The sequence below is a fragment of the Castanea sativa genome, chromosome 11, assembly GCF_040712315.1.
Source record: "Castanea sativa cultivar Marrone di Chiusa Pesio chromosome 11, ASM4071231v1".
Classification (NCBI taxonomy): Eukaryota; Viridiplantae; Streptophyta; class Magnoliopsida; order Fagales; family Fagaceae; genus Castanea; species Castanea sativa.
The window spans coordinates 19048596-19056070 of record NC_134023.1 but is presented as its reverse complement, the minus strand read 5'-3'; the positions used below and the strand labels follow the sequence as shown (position 1 = coordinate 19056070).

General features: G+C 31.3%; 1 long non-coding RNA gene and 1 other non-coding gene across 2 annotated transcripts; both read right to left on the bottom strand.

Annotated features, from left to right (window-relative positions):
* Positions 1-371: 371 nt before the first annotated feature.
* TRNAW-CCA (transfer RNA tryptophan (anticodon CCA)) lies at positions 372-443 on the bottom strand. Its single transcript has one exon. It is a non-coding gene; the product is annotated as a tRNA-Trp (tRNA).
* A 1695-nt stretch (positions 444-2138) lies between these two features.
* LOC142617437 (uncharacterized) lies at positions 2139-3797 on the bottom strand. The gene is made up of 2 exons (XR_012840973.1): positions 3283-3797; positions 2139-2502 (listed from the first exon to the last, which is right to left on the bottom strand). It is a non-coding gene; the product is annotated as an uncharacterized LOC142617437 (long non-coding RNA).
* Between the last annotated feature and the right edge of the window lie 3678 nt (positions 3798-7475).

The window sequence follows — 7475 nt, the reverse complement described above, 5'->3', positions numbered from 1 at the left end:
ATCGACTAGGTTGTGGATGATCAATGGTGTGAGCTATTTGTGACAATGGGCCTTTGTTCCTTTTCTACCGCATAAATTAATGGACCTTCACTCTTTTTCTGCTTACACGAAAACTTCAAAGCCGAAAACTTCATAGAAATGGACATTTTCACGTTATGACTGTAAGAGAGACTCCAAGTCGAGTTTAACGGAGGATGAGATGTGGTTTTGGGCTTTTCAAATAATGGAGGATGAAGTGTTAATAATTTATGGGTTGCTGTGAAAAGCTCAGCTTAGAGCTTGGGGTTGCAACTATTTGGGCCTGGTTTTGTTTTTGGTCGGGTCAAGACACAAGAGTACTTAAATAAGTGGGAAAAAAAAAACCGAAAATTTGAACCCGACGTGAATCGAACACGCAACCTTCTGATCTGGAGTCAGACGCGCTACCATTGCGCCACGGATCCTCTTGTTAGCAATACATCCTATTAATTTTATATATAACCAATTGTTAGACTTATCAATTAAACTTTTGCGCCATTGATTGAGCCACTTTTAATAAAATAATTTCTAACTTATAAACTTTTGTTATTTTTGCTGCTTTCCAATAACGTAAGTGGGACCCATTTTATTTTCTTAACTATTGGATTTTTTTTTTTGGCTAAACTTGACTATTGCCCTAAAAATATTGATTAACGGACTCCTAATTAAGTAGTAAAGCTACACATTGAAGGGTATTGGTAGCCAATTCTAACCAACATGCTATCAACAAGAATGATTTACTTCCGGTTTCCACCTTCTAATCAAAAGGACAATGGAGAGAAAAAAAAAATCTATATAAACCCAATTTTGAGGACATATTTCACTTGTTCTTAGGCCATGTTGACAACCCATTGTTAATCTTTTATACTTATGAATTTAGAGATGCCTTTTGTCCTACCCGGTTTTGCTCCCACATGGCTTGTGAACTTTGCCACAAAATCGGCCAACCCTTCCTATTGATAGAGGTCATGGGCAATACTGAATATCGATTGAATTATTTCAACTTGATTCACCATTGCTTATGATGACAAACTACGTTTGGATTATATTGGAATTTTTTGATTGGTTGGTCAGTTAATGGCTTGAAAGTACTTTTGGACCTTTCACTTTGCTTTCATGAGTGGAAAGGAGAGATTCCCGATCCCACAATATCATTATTTTACTCCCCTCAAGGCATTTTTGGTGAAGTATACTAACTTTTGTATCCCTTACTCTTCCTGAACTAGGGCTAAGCTTATTACTACGTGAATAAAACCAAGTAGAGGTGTAGTTCTTCACTTGGCTAGGTTGGATTAAATAAGAGAGGTGGATTTTTGTGTTCTTCAATTGTTTTTACACATTTGTTTACTTGCTTAAGAATTTCATAAGCACCTTTAAAAATGGCCAAACACTTATTAGTTGCTTGAGAGACAAATTTATTCTGTGTGGGCCGTGTGGCTACACAACCAGTAAGACTTTGAACTTCTTTGGTCATTCGAGGAGGTTCCATATTAATGTTGGCCTTGATTTTTTAAATGTTGGCTTTAACTCCTCTCTAGGATATCATGAATCTTAGAAACTTTCCTAACAATACTTTCTCAAAGTGCAATTTTTTGTGCTCAACTTCATTTGGAATATTTTTATAGTGTAGAAGGTTTCTTGTAGGTCATCTAGGTGCTTAAGGGGGTCCTTTTTCTCTAAAGAAAGTTTCCAATTGTGGCATTTCCTTGTCCAATATCTATGGACTAGGTCAAAACCATATAACCTTTTTCTCTCTAAGGGAAGTCACAATTGTTGCTTCTTACAAATGGCACTAGCTGATGATGATCCCGTGGTTATTGAAATTTCAAGTTTAGAAATGCACTAGATTTTGGATGGATTCCTCATTATGCAACAGTGATTTTGATTCATTCAATTTGCACTCTTTCACGCTTTTACTTGCTTTTTTGTGGTAAAATGTCACACTTTTTATTTTTTATTCTTTTATATACATATGAGCTACTCTAAAAATAAAATAAAATAGTAACATAAAAAATTGCCACAATATTTTCACAATTGTTGAAGTATTAATTCCTTATACTTCAAAATAAAATAATAAAATATCATACTAGAACTAACTATAACTAAAAATAAATGTATTGTGGGAAAAAAAAGTGCAACATCCATAACATTTTGTGCAACGCTTTTATAACAAACCATAAGAGGTAAATTGTTATTGGTTCTAATTTAAACTTACTAATGAAATTACATTTTCCCTCTCCCCCTTTCCCTTCCTTTTTCCCTCACCAAATCCAACCTCATATTGAGATAATTACCTAGTGCAAATGTTCACCATCTTCAGTAGTGTCTGCTGTCTTATTCTTCTTTATTAAGGAGCTCATACTACCAAAAATTACTTTAGAATTACTTTTCTCTTCCTTTCATGATGATCATGAAATCTTCATGATATTACACCATTAATTATGAGCGTCACTTTTACACATAACCAACCTGAGAAGGGGAGTGCTGCAAAAAATGAAGACAGAATCATTTTGCACATAACCAACCTGAGCTTCCTCATTTTGCACATAACCACTAATTATCACACTCCAAGAGATAACATCTTTTTCACACATTTCATCAAACATTTTCTGTGCATTCTCCATGTCAGAATCTACATACAAACTTAGCAAAGAGTTCTGAAGTGAAGTAATGGCGAAAAACCCACTTCGAAACTTGTAACATGTACTTGCAGTACATGAACAATGAAAACCAAACATTTTCCTTAGTTATCTTAGCAAACAAATATAAGGAAATAAAATTCCAATGCATGTGGCATTAAGTAATCTATCAGAATTCCAGTGCATCTATTTTTATTTTTATTTTCATTCTTTGTTTAGGACTTTCGCTCAACCTTATAAGTGCAGTGCATGATAACAAAATACAAATACAAATTCTCAAAAAGCAACCAAATTTGCATTGATCACACCATAAAAAAATCAAGATATAACATCAATAAAAGCAACCAATCCATTTGTGAAATCGGCATGTATTCTTGTGAGACCATAAGTAGATAATGTACAATCAACTGAAGTTCAATGTAAAATTAGAACCAATAAAAAGAGTAAATAATTACAATTAGAGTAAATCAAGTATGTGATAAAAGTCAATGAACTATAACAAGAACAAAAACATAATATAATGCATGGATTACAACTAGATTGAAATGCTGAATTACAATACCATTTCAAATCTCTATAAAAGATTCAGACTAAAATCATAAAAAAATTGACATATATAACTAACTTGTTTTGGAGTTGAATTGGCTAGAAGTTTTGCCCTAATTAGTGATGAACTTGTGACAGCAATACAAGACCCACAAAATCCCTAACCCAAACCAAAACCTAATAACCCATTGTTTATACCCATGGAGCTTCAGTTTGACCCAAATGGAATCCTAATCCTCTCCCTTGAATCTTCGGTTTTGAGATGAGAATACGGGTTTCAAGACTGGATTTTTGGGTTTGGCCAGGGAGAGAAGAGTGGGTTCGGTTAGAGGAAGAAGATAAGCGATTGGGTTTGTGATTGTGGGTTCGATCAGGGAGAGAATGCTTGGGTTTGTGATTGTGGGAAGAAGAGAAGAGGTTGTTTTTGTGATGGTGGATTCAGTCAGAGGGAGAGGTGAAGCGCAGATGGGTTTGGCGGCGTGGGTAGAGGGAAGGGAAGCAGAGGCTTAGGTTGAGAGAGAACGAAGAAAAAAAAAAAAAACAGAGAGGAGGCAGAGGTGTAGGCGTGGGAGAAGAGAGAACTAGGAAAAAAAAAAAAGTGAGGGCAAACAAGAAGCAGATAGGTGCGAAAAGGTGGAGCGTGTGAGAGGAAAAGTGAAAAAGGAACACGTGTTTTATTAAACAAATAATTTTTTTTAACATCTTACTACAATGAGCTACGAGATATCAAAATAATTAGCATCTGACACCTTTGATGGAGTGTGACTTTTTAAATTTTAATATTAAAAAAAACAGTATTTAGTATTCTTGATTAAAATACTTTTAAGTTCAAAAAGTGAGTGAACTCCCTCCACAAACTGAATTACATGCATTGTACTGCACTTGAAAAGTATTTTTCTTGTCTGATGTCCTACTTTATTGTTAATATATGGACCCCTCATTCAAGCAAATTTCTTTGCAAGATTAGACGTTGGAGTAAAGCAATTTGTCCCTGGTCCTATTAGTATTACCTTGCCATTTAAACAACCGAAAGGGACTGGGCTTTCACACTACTTTACAGTACACTGTATAATGTACATCGCTATACCTATCTCTAAATTTCGATGAAAAATGAGATATATATATATATATATATTAAAGTTTTCGATGAATTCTAGGCTCTAGCTTGTATAGAGTTTTAGACTTGTTTAGTAGCAGTGTTTAAGTACTGATATTTAAAATAATGTAAAAATTGTGATTTAAAAAAATTTGTAAAAATATGTGTTTAAAGTAATTATAAATTATAATGCAAAAAAAAAAAAAAAAAAGTGTTTAGTACAATATTTCAAATAATATATATTAAAATAATATATATATATGTGAAAGATGCTAAAGCAACCCTACCAAAATTGAAGTTCATCATGAGAAATTTTCAACAATTATTCACTTGAGCCAATTGGTGGTCATATAATTATAATTTAATAGAAATTAAACTATAATCAAACGTCACCAAAATGACTAATGCTTTTTTTTTTTTTACAAAGATTTGATGTTTGTGATATGTTATTTGTTTCAACTCCAATCTTGGCCCATGAATTGTCAATTTAATGGGAAATTCATGGTTTTTAAGAAGAGCACAAATTTATATGGATAATTGGACTTTTGGTCAAATCTTGACTAAGCCCTGTTTAGGTTGGCTAAACTTGGTCAGACTTAAGTAAAACATAGTAATTTTGTATTCTAAGCTCTTGGACTATAAAAATGATTTATCTAAAGTTTTATTGGTACAAATTAAATTATTTCAAGTAGTTTCTCTTTTTTAATATTAAAAATGCAATTTTTGGCTTTTTAAGGCTTAAATTGGTATTTTGGCAAGAAAATCGAAGTACATAAGACAAAATACAGTATCAACAATCATCTATTTAAATAATTTGCAATAAAACTCAAACTCTTAAACAATCCATCAATAAAAACTAGCATGAGTTTCAAAATTGGACACGTGAAAAGAGATTAAGAAAATAACATAAATTGTATGATTAGGAAAAAAGTTTATTTCCCTTTATATGGAAATTAAGCAAGGCTTTAAGTTCACACAGAACAAGATTTTCCCTCATACATGATTCGTCACGTTCATATTTATTTCCCAATCATGCATCTTCACAGATGTTTGCCTTTTCAATTCATATAAGTATAGTCCATCCTCTTGTGCTATCCATATACAATGATCTCCGCCGCATTCCTTTTGGAATTTCTCATTTGATGTAAATACATCAAAAACAGCATGGAACTTATCTTGCCAAAACTTGCAATAGTAGAGCGTTGTGCCTATAACATTTTGGCGAAAAGAGAATTCCCAATATGTGTTGGGCTGAAGATTCTTAAGGTGGAAATCAGTATCTCCAGATTTACAATGGTAGTAAAGCAATTTGTTGTTAAGGCTGTTGACAATTCGTACATAGTTTTTTCTAAATGGTTTGGGTATCACCGTAAATGCACTGCTTAAGCCTAAGGCTAACACAAGGACAAGCCAAAAAGAAGATAAATGGGATATTGTTCTTTGACTCATTTTTCCAATGTTTCGAGAAGGTATTGGGTTGCTCTCAAAATGTACATTTTATATGATTTTCAATGGAAATTCAATGAAGATAGTATTAATAAATTTCCAAGCTTAACCTTTATTTGAATATTCAATGAAAATAATTTAAAATTTTAATGAGACTTTTTCACTGACTTTATTTTAGTTTTAATTAAGGAATGATATTTACTTATCTATAATCTATAATTAATATATATATATATATATATATATATATATATATATCCAAACAAATTATGATATATACTTTTTAATTGAGATTAAATTTTATTTTATATTTAAAATTTCAATTAGAATCTTGACATGTCCTTTTCTTTAATTAACAGAATCAATAGTTTTATAATCTTGAAATTTATAATAAATAGTGTTAATAATTACCATAATTATATATTAATTACCATAATCATATATATTAACACATATTAAAATGTCTATAAAAGCACAATCATAATAAATACCTATTAACAACTATCATAATTATTAAATTTAATATTTAATATATAATTATTATAATATTTTTCAAATAAAATCATATATATTAAACTTTTCCATGCATTGCACTTGTTGCTAACTAGTAGTACATTTTAATTTGAAAGAAAATGTATTAAATAATATTTGTTTGAAATGCTACTTTAAAAAAAAAAAGTGATATTAAAGATACTACAAATTTTAACGTGTTAACACATAACAAAAAAGCAATTAAGTAATTTATTTATTACTGATATACACTGTTAGTCTCTAAAATTTACTTGTTGATTGTTTTAATCCCTGAAATTTCAAATGAGAGCTTTAGTTCCTAAAATTGGCTCCTCAAAAAAAAAAAAGTCCCTAAATTTTTTTTTTTAAAAAAGTACTATTAGTCCCTTCATTTACTTCCATAATTTATTATTGTCTATGTGTCTAATGGAATAATAAAGTGATTTTTTTTTTTTGTAACATGATAGCCTCTTCATTATTTAATTATTACACGGATAAAAATTTAGATCCAAACCCATTTATTGAACTCATTTCTAGAGCTCAGTTCAAACCCAAACTTGATATATGTATCTTGAATGCAATTTAGGGAATCTTCTTGTGAATACAAATCCTTTGTTGTAGTTTTTGTGTTCCACCGATCATGATATGCCATTTAATTATTTTTTAAAGAAAGTCAAAGAATACATGATAAGTTGTGATTGATAGAGTAAAAAGTAGAACAAAAAAAACTAGGACAAAATATTTGCATTCCTCTTCTTGCAAAGTAGACCTCCCAATAACAGATCCAACCATTGCGTGGTGTCCTACTGGACAAGCTTCATTCTTGGCAACTTGTTTCATAAACAGCAGAGTGAAGAGAAGGTTTTTTTTTTTTTTTTTTAAACCATAGAGTGAAGAGAAGGTTGGTGGTACTGTTCAAGCCTTATCAGCGACACATCATCAAGGCTTAGCTGATGTTGATCCCAAATATAAAACGACATAATGTTTTGGAACTGATCTATCACCTTTCGTTTCAAGTCAATTGAGTTATTTGTTTAAAAGCTTTAACTTTCTGCAACTGTCGCATAATGAAGGAAGGTTGTGAGCTGTTATATGAGTTAGTTGGTAGTTAAATGATATAAGATTTTTTTTTTTTTTTTTTTTTGGGCGTAAATCACTCTATAAATAGAGGATCTCAACTAAGGATGAAGCCAGGATTCCGATTGAAACAGGACCTAAGT